This window comes from Canis lupus, chromosome 12 (genome assembly GCF_003254725.2).
Source record: "Canis lupus dingo isolate Sandy chromosome 12, ASM325472v2, whole genome shotgun sequence".
In the NCBI taxonomy this organism is placed as follows: Eukaryota; Metazoa; Chordata; class Mammalia; order Carnivora; family Canidae; genus Canis; species Canis lupus.
In genome coordinates this window covers 13,149,592-13,167,878 of record NC_064254.1, presented here as the reverse complement: position 1 = coordinate 13,167,878, position 18,287 = coordinate 13,149,592, and the positions used below count along the sequence as shown (strand labels likewise).

The 18,287-nt window shown below is 49.1% G+C and overlaps 1 long non-coding RNA gene across 2 annotated transcripts; it reads left to right on the top strand.

The window, feature by feature from the left end:
* Positions 1-1,473: 1,473 nt before the first annotated feature.
* LOC112641673 (uncharacterized) lies at positions 1,474-17,986 on the top strand. Of its 2 annotated transcripts, none has more exons than XR_004804103.2 (4): positions 1,474-1,861; positions 3,464-3,627; positions 14,050-14,234; positions 17,751-17,986. It is a non-coding gene; the product is annotated as an uncharacterized LOC112641673 (long non-coding RNA). The 2 variants fall into 2 exon arrangements; XR_003124755.3 differs by having other exon boundaries at positions 3,402-3,627.
* The last annotated feature ends 301 nt before the right edge of the window (positions 17,987-18,287 follow it).

Below are 18,287 nucleotides of genomic sequence, written 5' to 3'. Positions count from 1 at the left end.
ATGTGGAATATAAGAAATAGTGAAAGGGACTATAAGGGAAAGAAGGGAAACTGAGTGAGGAAAAATTAGAGAGAAAGACAAACCATGAGAGACTCCTAACTCTGGGAAACAAACAAAAGTTTGTAAAAGGGGAAGCGGGGGGATGTGGTGACTAGGTGATGGACACTAAGGAGGGCACTTGATGGGATGAGCACTGGGTGTTATACTATATGTTGGCAAATTGAACTTAAATTAAAAATAATAATGATAAAAAAATAAAATCTTAAGAAAAAAAAAAGAAACCGTGTAGTGTATGGAAGGGTTGGAAATTCCCCCAGGCGCTCCTACTACCTTACCACCATTAAGAGCCACTTCCTGAAGGCAAGAGAGGTACAGATGCCACCTCCTTGATGCCAGGACAATGGGTTATCTTCAGAAGGGCAGGGAAATTCTCAAAAAACACACAGATCATCCTCTCTTTTTGCATGCTCCTTTAGCCAAAGCACTCTGACATAGGTCACCTGGGCCTGAGCTAGAGTTCCAAAGAAGGGAGGTTGGGAGAGAAAGATGATTGTGTCACGGGGTCAAGGCATCACCTTGTTGCTCTCAAAATGGGGGAAGGATGTTTCGCTTACTCTGGGCTCTGGGCCATGAGCACTCAGAGACAGGGCTGAGAGTCTGCTGGAAACTGCAGCAAACTGGAAACGACTGGCCAATGTCAGGAGGAGAAGCCTTAGTGAAAGAGCCGCTGAGTCACCACAGTCTGTCTGGAGCATTAGCCTTAGAGCCAGAGACCTACCTGGCCAAGACTCAAGAAGGTGTCGCAGAGTGTGGGGGATGACTGTGATGGCGGAGGTAGGGGAGGGATCTGGGGCAGGGCTGTCACAGTTCTGAGCTGCAGGAATACTGTTTTGTTACTACTCCTGTGGCCTTACTGTACCCCCCCCCCCCCCACCAAAGACAAGGATCAAATCTTAGCACTCAAGAACCCAACAGTATGAAACATTATTTGGAGAGCGATGAGCTGCTCCTGGCAGAAAATCAGGCCCTGTTGACAGCAGGGATGTGAGTGGCAAGGAGCAGGTGGGCTCTGCTTCTTTCCTCCTGATGTGGCCCAAGAGCAGCTGTAGTTCACTGCTGCTTTCTATGTTTTGAAAATATGAGCATGTTTAAAGGGGGCTTGAGAAACACTCGACTGGTGGCTGCAGGGATTTCTGCAGAAGGGTTCCAAGGAGCCAAAAGCATCACGGGCCCCTGTCCTGTCCCTCAGAACAGTGGAATGGTCGTTACCTGAACTACAGTCGACGTCAGCGGCTGGGGAGGTCCTCAGAGCATGAGCAGCTCCTCTTAGGTAATATGGAGTAAGGAAGCCCAGTGGCTTCAGAGCCAAACCCTAAAGCGGATGTGAACTTGTCAGGGAAGCCAAGGAGGTTTTTAGAGGGTGATGTCACAACTGACCAGAGTTCACCTCAGTTACATGGTCACCGGGTCACAATTCTGAGGTATGGCTGGGGTACAGCCTCGAAGCCAGAGAGCAGGAAGGAGCGAGGGAGGACAGGACATGGAGACAGAAGGAAAAACAAGAAAGTGAAGGAGATGTAGGAAGTGACACACAGGAGCCTGGGACGGGTGCCCTGGCTTCTGTCCTCAGAGCCAGCTGTTCAGGGGCAGAGAAGGTGACAGCTGTCCCGTGGAGAGAGAAGCCGAGATCCACAGTGAATCCTGAGGCTGAGGGTGGGAGGTCACTGGCTTCCGGCCAAGGAGCTCCTGGCAGGCATCTCCTCAGGGTGGACAGAGCTGCACTCACCACCAAGGATGCTGTCATGGAGTTGGCGAGCAACGGGTCTAGCTCCACTGATGGCTCCCCTACTGAGGAAATGAGGTAGTTTGGGGGACCTCGAATGGATCCAGGTCTGCTGGCCCAAACTGGCCCTCTGCAACCTAGATATTGGCTGATACATACCTGAGTTGAGCCAAAAAAAATAAAAGGAGAGGGAGCCCCTTCAACACCGCAGGCCTCTGGGTTATGTCCGTGGGGTGGGGGTGAGCCTCTACTAGAGGAAAGAGCCAAAGCTCTGAGTGGGATCCTGCAGCCACTGTCTTCATGAGCCCCCTCAGCTGATGGCATTTGGATTCCACTTGAGAAAATTTGGAGTTGTCAGGAGTTGATCTTCAGCAAAAACATAGGGTGACCCTGCAACCACAGCACTGAGATTAGGGAGCAGGTCAGAGAATTTGCATAAACTTAAGAGAGCAGCTGTCACAGTGGGGGCTGTACAGACTCAGCAGTGTTGGGGCGCAACAGCCCTCTCAGCTAGTGGGGAGGCAAAGCGAGCCAGCGGGGAGGACGGGGAGGATGGATGATGGGACCCAGTTGGATATGCTACCTGCAGGCAGAGCAGGAGAGTGCGGAAAGCTACCGAAAATCTCCCCTTTCATATGAAAATACAAAACTGAGCCCCACCAGCTATTGTGGGTACACCACAACTGCTATCTCTATTCAACAAATAATACAAGCAAATATGTGCAGGGCCTGGTCTACATGTTGGGAAAATAATAAACAAAACATATGAAGTCCAAGAATAAACAATATAGCATCTTATGGGTTCAAGGAAACAGACCCCCTTGGACCCTTGTGTCAGGGCCAAAGTCACAGCCTGTCTGCCATGCTGTGTGCCCTGCCACGTGTGGGTCACGTGTGCTATCTGATTTAACTGTCACACTCCACCCAGAGGTGGGTTTGTTGTCCTCAGTTTGGGGATGAGAAAGCGCAAGCCTCAGAGGGAGATCAGAATAGTAGGCCCAAGGTCACACAGCTGTCATCAGAGAGGCTGGGAAGCCTGTGCTTGACATTTAGTTGAACAGCCCTACCTGTCTCACTCTGGACAAGAAGGTAAAAAAGCAGGCTTATACCACCTGCTCTCCCACTTCCTCACTGTTACATCTGTACAGTAATTGACCAGCCAGTTGGGTCACTCTCCAAGTCCCCAGCCTGTTCTTAGCCTTTTTAAGGAGATTAATAATAATAATAATAATAATAATAATAATACTGAGATGTACTCTCTGGCCTTGAGTTTTATTCTCTATTGGCAAGTCTGATTGCACATCTGTGAATCAACCTGAGGCTGGTTACAAAGCAACCAACCCCACAGGTGAAAAATGAAAAGCACAGCCGCTAAGGTACACCCAACAGTAGGGCATCAAAATGGAGTTGGGGCAGTCAAGGAAGGTTTCCTGGTGGAAGTGGGTTTTAAAGGGAATATTAGAGATACAATATACCGAGTTGTGGAGACATGAGTAGCCTGTATTCTGAGAAGATGTGAACTAGTCACAGAAGGAGGAAGGATCTGGGGAGCAGGAGAACAAGGAGCAGGGATGAAGGTTGAGTAGGGAAGGAATTCGATTTGCTTTACTTTAAGCAGTTGATCTAAAGAAGAGAGTGACCTGGGATGCACTTGGGGAAACTGTGTGATTGCATTTGAAGGAGAGCTGTGAGTTCTGAGGACACCCTCCAGGAAGAGTTGGTGCTATCGTCATGCTGATCAGCATTAAATGCTGGCTCGCTCTTTCTCACCAGACCTCAATGCACTCCGCCCCACAGCCTTAACTGTGGAGGAGTCTAAAACTGTTCAACGCTGCATCTGTCAGGTGAGGATTTGTACGTTGTCTGCACAGGTGTGAAGAAAGGGCTTCACACATCATGACTGTGCACCTGATCTTTGCATTATCTCAGAAGTCACCCGTCTTCCCAGTGGCATGCTGGCAAGTGTTTCTGGCTCTCCAAGGGAACGAAGCCCTCATTTGTAGTGGTTGCCAATTTCTACAGTGTAAATACACCCACTATAGCTTGTTTCAAGCCATATGATATGAAACCACTGAAACAGTTGAAACAAGATGTGCACGAGAGGCTCTAGATGTGCACAGGGTGAGCCAGCTGCAGCACACCACTGCCTGTGGTCTTCCCACTTGCCTGGCCCACTCCTACCTCCTGGCCTGTTTTTACCACTCCCCCACCCCACCCCAGAACAAGTCAGAGGCTCTCAGAACTCTCGCATGATTGTCCAGCATAGCGTCTATCATGAAGCATGATGATACATTTGTGGGATTTTGTTACTGTCCACCTCCCTGCTAGATTATAAGCTTCAGGAAGGCAGGGCTGTGTCTGTTTATTCCAAGGGCAATGCCACTGTGTAATTGTTAAATGAAGGCAAAAATGAAAGAAGAAATGGAGGAACCACAAACATCCTTTTTATATTTAGCAGGGTCTCTTTGACTCCCACCTCTGGGGCTGCTGATCCATTGCATGACATTAGTAGACTTTCAGGGGTGCCAAATAGAAACATGGCCATAAAGGGATCATGGAGATATGAATGTGAGAGGCAAAAGGATGGGAGTGGCTGGTGAGAACAGATAGGAAAGAGACGCTCCTTGGATGCTCCTTGGCAGATAAGTTGGACTTATCCAAAGCTTGCCTCTGAACTTTCTTTATATGGGAACAAAATGTCCAAGGAAAGGCTAAGCTGTGCACTATAGCAATCAGCCTTGGTTGTTTTGGCTTGATAGGAGATCTGAGACTGCCTCAGATCTGAAACGAAAGCCATGTGAAAAGAAGGCATCACACCCTTCTATCTAGCTTGAATGCTATTGTTTGAAGATGTGATGTCTTGAGCTATGGCTACCATCTTGTGACAATGAGGAAACCCAGTGCAACCAGGGTCAGGATAGCAGAGTGGGATGCCAGGAAAAAGACTGGATCTCAATGACATCATTGGTGCACTACACTCTGGGACCACCTCTCTGGGCTTCTTGTTCTGCAAGATAATTAAGTGTCTTTATGGGTTAAACTTTTTAAAACTCAGATGAACTATAATGTATAGCCAAGATCTTTCATAACCACCACATCCCATTAAGTAGAATCAAATGACTCCATCACCTAGGAGATCCTTCCTCTTGATGCCTGGTTGGCATCAAGGGCCACTCTGGATAGTCAGGGGCTAGAACTGGATGGAGCCTTCACTTCTCCTTGAGAGAATGAAGGGAATGAGGAGAAGCCTGGGGGAGGCTGGGCATAAGGCAGCTCCACCGCAGTCTCCTTCTCTCTGAAACAGTGAGTCATATGTAGTGCAGACCAGGGATGGCTGGGCCAGTGAAGAAATGGACAGGAAAAAAAGAGAGGGGAGCAGGGAGCTTGGTGTGTGAGCCCCTATCTCTTGCAGAAATGAGATGGCAACTGGCCCCCACTTTGGAAGTGGAGACATGACTGGGCATGCAGGGGTGGAGGGGACAGCACAGTTCCAGTGAGACGCTAGGCAGGGAAAGGTGCTTGTAAAGAGGGTGGCTGGAGCCCCTGACAGCCACATGGAACATGGGCAAGCCACCTAGAGACCCTGCAGCAGTCCAGAGAGAATTGAGGACATTCCTCGGTTCTCCGGAGTGGGGGCCCACGCACCTTCTTCTGACTCCTGCTGTCCTCCTCCTCCTCCTCACAGTGTTTTGTCTGTCTCCTCTGCCACATTGTGAGTCGGCCCCTCAGGCCCAAAGACATACTCACGGTTACTGCATGAATGAAGGCATACGATTTTGTTTGGGGGACTATTGCACCACTGGACTAGTGTTCCATGGGACAATTACCATGGCAACTCTTCAGCTGGTGTTACAGTCCAGGAATAGTACCACTTAGACACCCAGGGTGCACAAGTGTAAGTGCATGTGTGTATAAGTTTGTCCCTGTGCACTTGTGTGCTTACATGTGCAAAAGTGTGTGTGTTTGCATGTTTGTGTGTGCATATGTGCATGCATGTGTGTATGTAGGGTAGGGAATGATGCTGTGATCAGTTACTACCTCTTCTCTGTCCTTTATCTTTTGGTATATGTGCTGCCGAAGCGAGCACTATCCTTTACCTTTGGGACCTTTTTTAGGCAGTACATGGAATTCCAGCTGTAGGTCAACAAATACGATCAAAGAAAACTAAAAAAACTAAACGCTTGCCACTTACACAAAAATACACGGCTACTTTCTATTTTCCAGTGTTGCAGTCATTTGTGTTAGCCTGTGTGTGGGCAAACCAATATATTGACTCTGCCACATATATTATTTGAGGTAGAAATACCAGTGCATTTGAGCAGCATCAACTGACAAAAGGGAATTATGTGTTTATGGCACATAACATCACCAGTCTGGATTGTGACACTCAGCAGGGCAGGCCCTGGGGACAGCGGTGAAGCAGGTGGGGGTTTATTTAGATGGAAGGTAGAAATATTTGAAGCATGAAAAGCACTTGACCCACTTTTACCACTGGAAGGCAGAGGGGCACAGCAATGAGGAGACTCCTGGCTGACGTCCAGTGAGGCACTGGATTCTGCTGACAACCTGAATGATCTTGGAGGGGAACCTTCCCTGAGCACCCAGATAAGAGCCTAGACCGCTGGACACCTCGACTTTGGCCTCATGAGGTCCAAAGCTGAGCCATGCTGGGCCACACTTCTGACTTCCAGAATCAGAGATAATGAACAGAGTTGTTCAAGCCACCAAGTAGGCAGCAATGGGAACTGATACATCCTCCCACCCGGTTATGCCAGGCCCTGGCTGGTAGCCTGTGTCCTGGCTGCTTCCTTATCCTCTCCCCTGAGGAAAAACAAACAAACAGCAACAACAAAAAAAAACACTACCTAATCTCTGTTCTGTTTATCTTGGTCCTTGGCCTGGGAACCAAGAAACTAATTTCCACTCATCTATGAATGACAGTGACAGGGATGTCTTCTCACTGAGGTCCGGGAGTGGATTGAATGGGAGACCCCAGACATTCCCAGGAGTCGGGGGTGACAGTGGGGACCAGGCCAAGAGACCTGACTCCTGGCCCTCCTCTGCGTCTGCTTGCACATCTCACACCTGAGGGATCCAGTCTCAGGAAATTGCCAGCAGGCTGAACGAGGAACCCTCTCAGGCTGACTCAGCCAGGGTCTTATGGGATTTGAACCCAAGGCTCCAGGGTGTGTATCACTGGGACAGGAGACCACAAACCTGCATCTCTACCTGATCCAGCCAGGGCCTCCCTGCCAATAAGTGCTCCTTCTGCTACGCGGCTACTGTTTTTGTTTCCTGGAAGTCATCCCATCCATCAGAGCCTCTAACCGCCCCCTCTCCTCCTCCTCCACGGAGACCTCCACCTTGAAAGACAGAGCTCCAAGTGGCCCCTGCTGGCCCGCCAGCCCCCTCTGCAGGCTTAGAGGCACAGCTGCTCACCATCCATCCAAGTTGCCCCTGAAAATGATCAATAGGATGAGGCTGAGTGAGGGCAGCTTTGTCTGAACACTTAATTCCAACATTCTGAAAATGTGATTCTCCTCTAGAAAGTGCCCACCAGGGTAACACTCAGCCAGCCAGCCACTGTACCTCAGTTGTTCAACCATCACTCTCCTGCCTGATTGTGTTAGCATGTGGGTGAGTTGCCGATCCTGTCCAAATATGTCTCCCCTGTTTTTTTCTCATGTGCTTGTCCTGGAACCCAGTCAAGGAAGGCAACATGGATGTACCTACACACTTGCTCCTAGTGAATCAGACTTCTCTCCAGGAGACACTCACTGGAGAGGACGTGTGGTGCAATGGTTAGGGCACAGACTCTGGAGCTGGGCCCCTCAGGAACTGCTGGCTGTGTGGTGCTCACCAGGCAAGCTGGTTAACTTCTCTCTCTCTCTCTCAACATCCTCATCTGTAGAGAAATCATGGTGTCCATCTCATGTAATGGTTATGAGGATTGAAAGGACGAGTGAAGCTCAAGTGTTGTTGTTTTTTTTGTTTGTTTGTTTGGGTTTTTTGTTTGTTTGTTTTTGTTACTACTTGCTTCTTGAGGTATTGGCAATGGCCTTACCTTAAGAATCTTTCTAGAATCCTGGCCACAGGGGCTTGAGCTCATGGTTGTTATCTTCTTTGCCTGATATTATGAGAATATCCCATGTTCCTACTGGGTGGCTGTCATTACATTCAGGCGCTGTACTGGTTATTTATTGATTGATTCTTAAAGATTTTATTTATTTATTCATGAGAGAGAGAGAAAGAAAGAGACAGAGACATAGGCAGAGAGAGAAGCAGGCTCCATGCAGGGAGCCCGACATGGGACTTGATCCAGGGTCTTCAGGATCAGGCCCTGGGTTGAAGGCAGCTCTAAACCCCTGAGCCACCCGGGCTGCCCTGTACTGATTATTTAAAACAGAAAAATGCACCTTTTCTCACAGCTGGGAACAGTGACAGGGCCACATCTGGTTAGCAGTCACAAGTTCTCAGACCTTGGGCAGAGAGGGGCTGTATGGTGTCAGCACACTAGAATGTAAACTCCCTGTAGGTAGAAATCCTACTCTCCTAGTCTTCCTCACTGTCCCACACACCGCCTAGCACATACTTAGTGCCCAGTTCACACTTTCTGAACGAATGAACAGGGAAACAGCACACAATAAAAGACAAATGCTTTGGAATGTTCCAATGGAAAGCCTACATTTTACTGTCTTTTTTTTTTTTTTTTTTTTTAGATATCAAACTTGTTGGTAAAACTTGGCTTTGACCTGTTGGAGCTTTTGTTTGTTTTTCCAGAGATGTCAGAGGGCAGGCCCTTTTGGAAATATCATTCATTGGGTTATCTAGCCCCCAGCATGTCCCCCACCACTGAGCCCAACTCTTAGGCTTGGGTCTATGTTTTCATAATCAAGCTTTGGAAAGAGAGGGGCTTTGAGGTCCAGTGATCCTCCAGGAGAAGGACAACCTGCCTGGGTCCAGGGCTGTGGTCACTGTTGAACCTGGTGGTAGAGAAGCAGAGCAGTTGGCACTGGGTGGGACCTTTGCCCGTGGAGGTGCCAAGTCCACCCTGGTAATTTCTGTGCAGCAAGACTACAACTGGGAGCCAGGAGATGTGAGTGATTAATGGCTCCAATGAGAAGGGTGGAAAAGAGATTTGCATACCGGGAGGGTGCGCCTCTGTGGGTTGAATTAAGGCAGTTGAGAAGTCTAATAATAGGTGTTTCAACAGGTAAACTTCTAAGGCTGGTTCAATCCGTCCAGACTTCTGGTGCCTGGGATTGACTCATCTTTCCAGTGTCTCTGGCAGGTTTCCATAAAAGCTCCTTCTTTTGGGGAATGCTGGGTTTGCTGTCCCCTGGGGGTGAGGATCACTTCTCTGTTTTGAGGCTCCCAGCACGGCTCATGACAAAAGCAATGCCCTGGTCCCACTGAGATCACAGTATCTTTCTGAGCAGGACTGTTGAGCTGGGGTTCTGTCCCTGAACCTCTTTTTCCATCCCACTTCGTCTCCTTGCCCTTTAGAGCTCAACTGTTGAAGCTGCTGTGGAAACTCTAAGAGTCCAAGTGCTTGGAAATAGAAGGATCATCATAAAGGCCTTTGCAGATTTCATTACGAAGTCTGAGCAAACATGAGCTTCCTTCCCTCAGAAAACTCAGCAGTGGCCATTCAGTCCTTCCTCTCTCCATCCCAGCACTTGTTAACTCTTGAATTTGTTCCTCTTGGTTTTTTCCTGCCACCCTAGGTCAAGCCATGAGCTTTCTTTTCCCATAAAAGTCGCATGGAGGGTGCCCTGCTTCCGTACTCCCCCCCTATAATCCATTCCCTACAGAGTTGCCAAAGGATATATTTTAAAAATGCAAACCTGTTCATATTGCTCCCCTTTGAAAGTCCACCAATGGCTTCTCATTACTTCAAGAATAAAAATCCAAATCTTCAACCCAGCCAATAAGGTTGTGTGTGGTTTGGCCCTTGCCCCAGCTCTCCTTTGATAAAAATCTCATCATTCTACTTCTGCATCACACAAATCCAAGTTTTCAGTTATACGATAGTGGGATGGTTTGAGTAGAGAGCAAGTAGAGCACTTCATGTGGTCATGGAGGCTGTGTACTGTATAATTCCAGGGGATGGGGGTCATTTACATAGATTAAGACATTACTGGACACCTGGAATTGTGCAGTGCACAACCTGTACAATCACACACCATAGCCCATTTGCAGCTCCTGGCAGAGTACCTGGCACTTGGGAGGTGCTCAGTAAATACTGGTTGAATATGTTGGTGCAACTTTAACTGAGAGGATAACATGAGCATCCTATTAATTTTAGTGAACCCCTGGCACAATCAAAAAGACCCTAGAATATTAGAAATGTAATAAAAAGAGATTCTTCAAACACAAATATTTTGTAGGCATTTGATCATGATAATAATAGCATTTATCTATAAGCTTCTACTCCTTAACACAGTCTTAGGCTGAATGCAGGCTTTATTATACTCAATCTTCACAACAAACTCTTGAAATTAGTCCCATTATTATTTTCTTATTACAGATGAGGAAATCATTCCTCAGAGGGGCAAACCACACAGCTCCTAATTGGTTACACTTTGAACCAGAGCTGTCTGACTCCAAAGCCCATCTCATCCCCTGAAGCTCTGAATGCCCAGGGTCAAGACTGTCATTATGTCTTCCCAGAATCTTGCTTGGAGAAGCAAACAATAAGGTTTTCAAAGCCTGGTGCCTGTGAGTCCTGAGTATATCATCTGGAACAATCTCTCCTGGGGCTGTGGATGGTGATGAGCAACATCTCCAGGGCCTCTGCCTCACCTACTTCCAGAGAGTCAGAGAAGAGGCTCATTGGGTCACCCGAGGCCTTTGTTTTGGCCTCTGGCTCAGATGCAGTGCAAAGGGCTTCTTCCCCCCAGTATGGGGGCAGTGGTGGGTGAGCAAGGGACAGAGAGCCTGCCTGCACTGGGGGCTTAAGGCTTCTCACATTACAGTTATTGCTACCATCTATCAGTTGCCTGCCATATCTAGGCATCATGCAGACTCTCTTGCATACATTACTCCTCCGGAAGGCGGGTAGAATTATGCTCATTTTACAGCTGAGAAAACTAAGGCTCATTGAGGTTAAGTAATTTATTAAAGCTTCTACAACCTGAGCGTGGCAGACCACGAGTCTAAATTGGGGCGGCCAGGAGCTGAAGCATATCCTCTTACTAGGATGCACCATGGCTCAGACTGTATCCAAGACCAAAGACCAGCTCCCGGGGAGGTTGACAATGCGACAACCTTCCAGCCCTCCTTCCACTCCTGTCCCACAGTGCAGTGCGGCACCATTGCTGGTTTAAGGAAATTAATCCCTCCCCCCAGATCCATAAGCCAATCAGCACAGTCTCATCCTCTTTGCCACAGTGAGTTGTTCCAGGATGGGGAGGAACCCAGCCAGCCAATCAGTGAGCAACCTTCTCCTGGCCATGGTGATTGGCTCAGGCTAGCCCAACCAGAGTGAACTGGAGAATACGGTGGAGGTGGGGGTAGTGAGGCGGAGAGCTCCCTTTCTCTTGCGCTTAGTGTGGTGTGTGGATATGAGGCCTGAAACTGTTGCTGCTGTTTAGCAACAGATAGTATCTGGGAATTCAGACTGCAATGAAGCCAAGCCACCAACCCAAACTGATAGAGCAGAGAGCATCACAAAGAAATGAAGCGGTAGCCCTGATCAAACCACTCCTGAAGGTTGAAGCAGTCCTAGAATTTCAATTACATTTGCTAATGTATTATTTCCTTCCTGTCCAAGTCATTTTTGAGCTCAATTTTATATGAATTGCCGTAGAAATTATCACATCCAGAATCTCCCACGAAGTTGGCCTGAGTTTGTTTTCTCCGAACCCAGCTGCTTCTAATAGAAGCTTGCAGCTGGAGTAAAGAAGTAGCTGTATGGTGGGCTGAAAGTGCAGGAAAGCATTGGGAGCAGGCTGTGAGCAGGTGAGGGGTGAGGAGGGTGAGTGGGTGAAGGGTCCAAAGAGTAGGGGGGTAGGAGACATGAGGAGAGTAGGGATGTGGTGGGGGATGGGGGCTGGAGGATGAAAAAAGGGCAAAGCAATGAAGGAGTTCGAGGGATAAGAGAGTGCAGGGTTAGGGAGGTAAAGGAGGCAAAGGGGCAAAGGAGCGAGGGGCTGAGGAACTAAAGCAGGTAAGGAAGTGAGGGGGCTGAGGAATGAGGGAGGCAGCCTCCCAAGGGCTGTCCCAGGCCAGCTGGCTACCAGAAGCACCCCTCTGGCTGCTGGCCAATCCCTTGCCTGCTCTGAGGGTGAGGGTCCCAGGGTGAGAACACTGCTCCTGTTGAGGTAAATCTTTGCCTTCCATGTTTTCACTTCCTTGCTGCTTAATTCAAGGAAGCAAGCCCTGGGTTTTCTAGATCCTTGTTCCAGAGAACTAAATGGAAGAATTCACTTGCTTCAAGGAGAGGGAAAATTTTGGAATTAAAATGCTCCCACTGCTCCTGCCTCAGCCTTTTGTCCAAAGAGTGCTGGGAAGAGCTTGGGTGCAGCTCGAGGGGAGGGGAAATAACCCCACTTTCCCTAGACTCCGTCTGTAAAAACCTGGAATCCCCAACAGTGAGGGAATGGTGTAAATGCAAAGGGCTTTTTCCTGTGACAAAAATAAGTTTTCAATCAATCCTGTGAACAGTGAGCTATCCGAGTATCTTGAAAATAGGTGACAGTTTGCGGGACTCTGGTCTCCATTTCACGGAAGCCATCACTGCTGGAAAGCAAGGCACAGCCAGGGACAGGGTGCACCTAATGACTTCCCCAGGAGAATGACCTGAGTCGGCCTGTCTCCAGCACCTCGCTCAGCACCTCAGCATCTAATCATTCTAAAAGTTGTGGATCCAGGGCCCCTCAAAATACCCCCAGACCGGCATGCCAAACTTCCTTTCTCTAAAAGACACATGCGCCTTTTGTCCCTTCTCCAGTTTATCTTTCTTTCAGAAATATCCTGGAAGTTTTAGGTCAGGGAGTGGTGGGAAAATTAAAAATCTTGTCCAAATCTAGCTGCATGGCCCGAGTTGTTTCCTAACCTCTCTCTGAGTGGGTATAATTCTGTCACAAGGCAGTTGTTGTATTACAGAAGAAAAATGCCCATTTCAGCACAAATTCTGACACACAGTAGATGCTGAATAAATACATTGTTTGAAGAAGGTATCTATGCATTGAATGAAAGGATAGATTGACCAGAGTGTGTCGTTGGTCTTAGTTGCAGACAATAGAATCCATTTTAGCTAGTTTACATGAAAAGGGAGACTACTGAGAAGTTTGTAAAATTTCTTGGAAGGCCAAGGAACCAAGCCAGGAACAATGCATCTTGGAGAAACTTCCATCCAAGCCATGAGACAGTTTCAGCATCAACTCCACACCTGTGATCTTGGGGACGAGTCAGGATGGTTGCAGAGTAAACACATGCCTTCTCCAGGGGATCAGTTGGCCCCATACCTGGCCATCACCTCACATTGTTCCACACGTCAAGTAGGACCACCACTTGTTATGTCCAGGCCATCATCAGAACTCTGGCTGCAGGCGGTCAGCCTTCAGGAGGGACAGTTGGGACAAGGTGTTCAGTGAGCCAGCCTACAGGGTCGGCATCCAGGTCCAGGTGAAAGAGTATTGCCGGTAGCTACAGCATCAGTCTCTGCCGTACTCCTTAATCTTCTCCAAAGGCCTCCCAGAGCCAGCCCAACCTACTCCCTCAGCATGGCCTTTCACTTCTCCTGTATAGAAATCCTCTCCTCCAGGCAGCCCAGCTACTGGCTTCTACCTCCTGAAATACTGTGGGACACAGGAGGCCAGTGGGCATGGTGCATGCAGGTGCACAAAGCCTTGACTTCACCGACTCTGTTATTTATTTGCTAGCTGTGTGACAAGGACACCATGATTCTTCCTCGGCTTTAATTTTTTTTTAATTTTTTTTAAATTTATTTATGATAGTCACAGAGAGAGAGAGAGAGAGGCAGAGACACAGGCAGAGGGAGAAGCGGGCTCCATGCACCAGGAGCCTGATGTGGGATTCGATCCCGGGTCTCCAGGATCGCGCCCTGGGCCAAAGGCAGGCGCCAAACCACTGCGCCACCCAGGGATCCCCTTCCTCGGCTTTAAATTCTTCCCCTGCCATCCGGTGATCATCATTGTGCCTGCCCTGTTGGGAGACTCCAAAGAGAGACTAGGTGGGAAAAGCACTTGGTGGTGTGTAGATTGTTCCTATCATTACTCTGAGCTTTCCTGTCTTTCAAGGCTCTGCTCAACACTGACTTCATCCACCAACCCCACCTGGATCTCCATTCTTTTGGAATTGCCCCCAGAGTCTGCTCAGCATTCTTGAAAATGTTCTTCAAAGGTTGCTAGTTCTCATCGTTGGAGGGTTGATCTGATATTTAGAAGCATTTTAAAGCCATTTGAGGCCAATCCCAGGGAATTAGGTGAGTAATCAAACTGGGTAATAGGATTTTTCGGTCAATAACGAGGTGGGGTGGAGTGGTTTATTTTTTTTCCATGTGGCCCACACAAATGGACTCTGAAGGCAATTCCAAAAGAGATGCCACAAGGTACTTGAGCAATGGCAGCTTCCCTGGAATAGGATGGAGCTTTCCAGTGGAATGTCTTTGGAGTCCTAGTCTGTTTGCTGAAAAAACACAGTCATTATTTTATAATCACATCTTGCATAAACATCAGCTTTTCTCTCCTGGCTCTGAAGCTGGCGTATATAAACAGTGTTCCCTCAATTTATTTTGAGCAAATGACCATACTCAACAAGCAAAAACCTATAAAAACAGAACATATGTATGTAGAATTTCAGCGTTGTAATTAAATCAAACTTACAGTGAAGTGAATCTGATATATATTTAATCATTTATAGAGTTGTTGCCATGTGGCTTGGTAATAAGGCACGCATGTTCCTCACCTAATTTTGGCATGACAACTTCAAACATGTTGGACATCAGCTAGGATAGGGAGACAGGGAGGAATGGGCTAGGGCTTGGGGCCCCAGGCCTCCCCCCTGACATCCTTCCCCAATAGGTCTGGGCACAGGAGGCTGCCCGGCCTTAAGCTAAGATGCACTTTCAGTGCCAAGGCCGAGACTGGGGATCTGAGGACAGTGGACTGTGGATGCCGCCAGTTCTGTCTTCTGGCAGAAGAAAAATGAGTCTGAGTTTGGGAAGATGCTTCTGAGGCCCCACGAGGCAGGTGGCTCCTGGCCTGTAGGCTGCCGAGCCCAGGTGAGGACCGAGCCTGGGACCTTGGGCCACTTTGTAACCTCCGCAAATCTCAGCAGACTCTGTGAGGCCATCTGAACACACTGTAGGTGGTCGGTAAAACAAGTGTGTGGCGCCCTCCCTCTTCTCTTTCCAGGGAAGCTGAGAAGCCACAGAAGCCCATAAGCAAGATCAGGGGCACCAGAAGGGGGGCAGATCCAGGCTGTCATTTCTCCATTGGGCAGCAGTAATCGCCCAGGGCTTTGGGAAAGCTCCATTGGGGTGTCCTCTATGGAGCTGTTCAAATGTCAGATCCTCCTCCTTCTCCTCCTTCCACTCCTTTGGTTACCAAAGTAATTCCTAATAACAGCATTAGGGGAAGAGGTGTTTTTGTTGGGGTAGAGGAAAGAAGGGGTTCCCTCAGGGAATATTACGTATGGAATGTGGGCCACTTTTGAAACTCCTGGTGGCTAGGTGATGCCTGCGGGCAAGGGGTCGGGCTTGGAGAGAGGACTGGACACTGGGCCCAGATGGGATGGGCCATCAAGTACTGGACGGACACAAGAGGGCAGGCACCAAAAGCAAAATGGAGGTCTTCTGGGCTTTCCAGAAGCTAAAGGACTATTCTTTAACCCTCTGATAGTTGGGCTAATTCTCCCCACCCTAAGGGTATGGTGGTGGGCTGGGAGCTGACCGAAGGCAGACACTGGGGTATGCATGTGAGGTGAGAGGTCAGAGCCCCCCTAGACCTGCTCCAGGCAGGTGTGAGGTTGAGCCAGCCTCCCAGATCCAGTCCTGTGCAAAGGTCCAGGAAACCGGCCTGCATATCCTCCTAATTTGGCTGGATTTTATTCAAGGTGGGCAGTCTCGGGCTTCAGAGGGAGGAAGGAGGAGAAAGGGACTCAAACTTGTGGTCCTTATTGATGGGAAAGGGCCTTTCTCTGGAGACAGAAAGAGGAAGAGAAAAACAGCAACAAGTCTGAACAGTCCAAAAAGCCAGAGAAAATGAGATTGTCAGATTCCCCAGCCCTGCCTGATTCCCCTTCTGGAGCGTTTTACAGGCCTAAAGACGACCGTGACTCATTCATTAATTTGAAGAGAAAACAGGGGAAGAAAACAACAGGATCGTCCAGACATGAGCATTCTTCTAATGCCTTCCATTCCCCAAACACACATTTTCAACCAGATTCTTTTGGCTTCCCAGAATGTCTTAATTTTATGCTTTCATGAGTCATTAGAGAGGAGAATTCTGAACCCTATAGAAGGGGCAGCGGGTCAACACAGCCATTGATACTTGGGGGCCCAGACAGGAGACCCTCATGGCAGAAACCAGTGGGGCCCTGAGCCCTGCCCCATGCTTGCCTTCCCCCCTTCTCCTCTTGTCTTTCCTTACTGGCCCTCCCTCCCTCCCAATACCCTCTTCCCATCCTTTCTTGTCACTCTTTCTCTCCCTCTGGGTGTCTCTTAAGGGACAGGTCACTTTTGGTCACCCGACACAGCCCCTTCCCTCGCCCCACAAAGCTCTGTTCCCCTAAGCACCACCCCCACCTCCCACCCCCGTGCCAAGAATAGTCTCTGCCCCGGCTCCTTTGCAATGCAGAACAGACTTACCTGGCTTGATGCACGGTTTTTAACCAATTATTTGAAAAAGCAACAGCCAAATTGGAACGCCACGTGAAAGAACTTTTCTTACTGCTCCTGCCTTCTTTTTTTAACCAGCATCTTCTCCGACCGTCCCTCGCCCCTCTGGACCTCTCCTCCCCCAAATGCTTGCTTTGGCTCGGGGGAGAGGTTTTCGATATCCGACACCTCTTGAAAGTGTAGTTTGGCAAAGGAGAATTGAAATCCATTCCAGCAGGCCAGGCCTGCACGAGGGGCTGCAGAAAAACCACCTGGGTATCTCCTCACGCCCGACGAAAACCAGGCCTCCTGTCTACAAAAACAACACCCTGGTCTTTCCACTGTTGCCTGCCCTGCTCCCTGCTCAGCTGCCCCCTGCTCTTCGGGAACTGAAACGAATCAAAAAGCCTGGTACTAAAAACAGGTGGTAGAAGCAGGCAGGAGCAGGCCTGGGCAGACCAGGGGCATCTTGGAACAGGGAACTTTGGAGGTCGGGCCTCTGGGCTTGTTCTAGACTCTCCGCCCCACTGCCCCCCCTCCATCCCTCACCTCCAACAGGCTGCCCCTGGACCCTGCCACGACCATCCTCGAGCCGTGCAGATGTTCAAACTGATTGAAGATGTTCCTGGAAATGCCGGGGGTGGGGGGCGGGGAACCTGTCTTCAAAGGTGCCTTTAGCAGGCCTCACTGGGGAGCCCCCTGTCCCCCAGCCGCTGGGAGAGCTGTTGCAGTTGGACCACCTCTTTCTTGCTGGGAACCAAAATTATTTTCTGAGGCCTCAACGTGGGCTGGTGTCCATCGGCCCAAAGAGAAGAGTGAACACCTTTTCTCAGGAAAGCAGTTGTAAGGTGATGCAGAGCATCATGATGGAGAAAGCGCAGACCCAGAAGCCGCAGGGGGGCAGATGGAGACAGGCGCTCCCAGGCGTCGGTCGTGCCGCACAGAAGAGGGGCGCCCCCCCAAGCTGGAACCGATCATGTTCCCGTGAGCACACGCACAAGCACACACATGCACAGGCACCCCCACACTGGCAACGAAGGAGTTCTGCATCATGTGATCTGTACTTTTATTGCGCACATTGTATACCTCATACTTTAAAGGTTGTTTTTTTTTCCTCTCTAGGTGTAAACTATTAAGTACAAAAAGAAAATGAATTCCAGTTTCTCTTTTAAAACTGTATTCTCGGGATCCCTGGGAGGCGCAGCAGTTTGGCGCCTGCCTTTGGCCCGGGGCGCGATCCTGGAGACCCGTGATCGAATCCCACGTCGGGCTCCCGGTGCATGGAGCCTGCTTCTCCCTCTGCCTGTGTCTCTCCCTCTCTGTGTGTGTGTGTGTGTGTGTGTGTGTGTGTGTGTGTGTGTGTGACTATCATAAATAAATAAAAATTTAAAAAAAATAAGAAAAAAAAATAAAACTGTATTCTCAGAGAAGAGTCCTGTTGCCGAGAATCGTTTCTTTCCCCTCCCTGCCCGTCCCTGGCCTCGTTATGAGGGCAGCACTGGCTCCTCAGAGGCCCCTGTGCTGGGGCCAGGGCCCCTGGGTTCTTTCTGGGCTCCGCCACATGCCAACAGGGTTTTGCTTAGCAAGTCCCTTCTCTCTGGGTCTCAGTTGTCTGCTCTGCTGTAAGTGAAAATGTAAAACCCTGTCAGCATTGGTTGG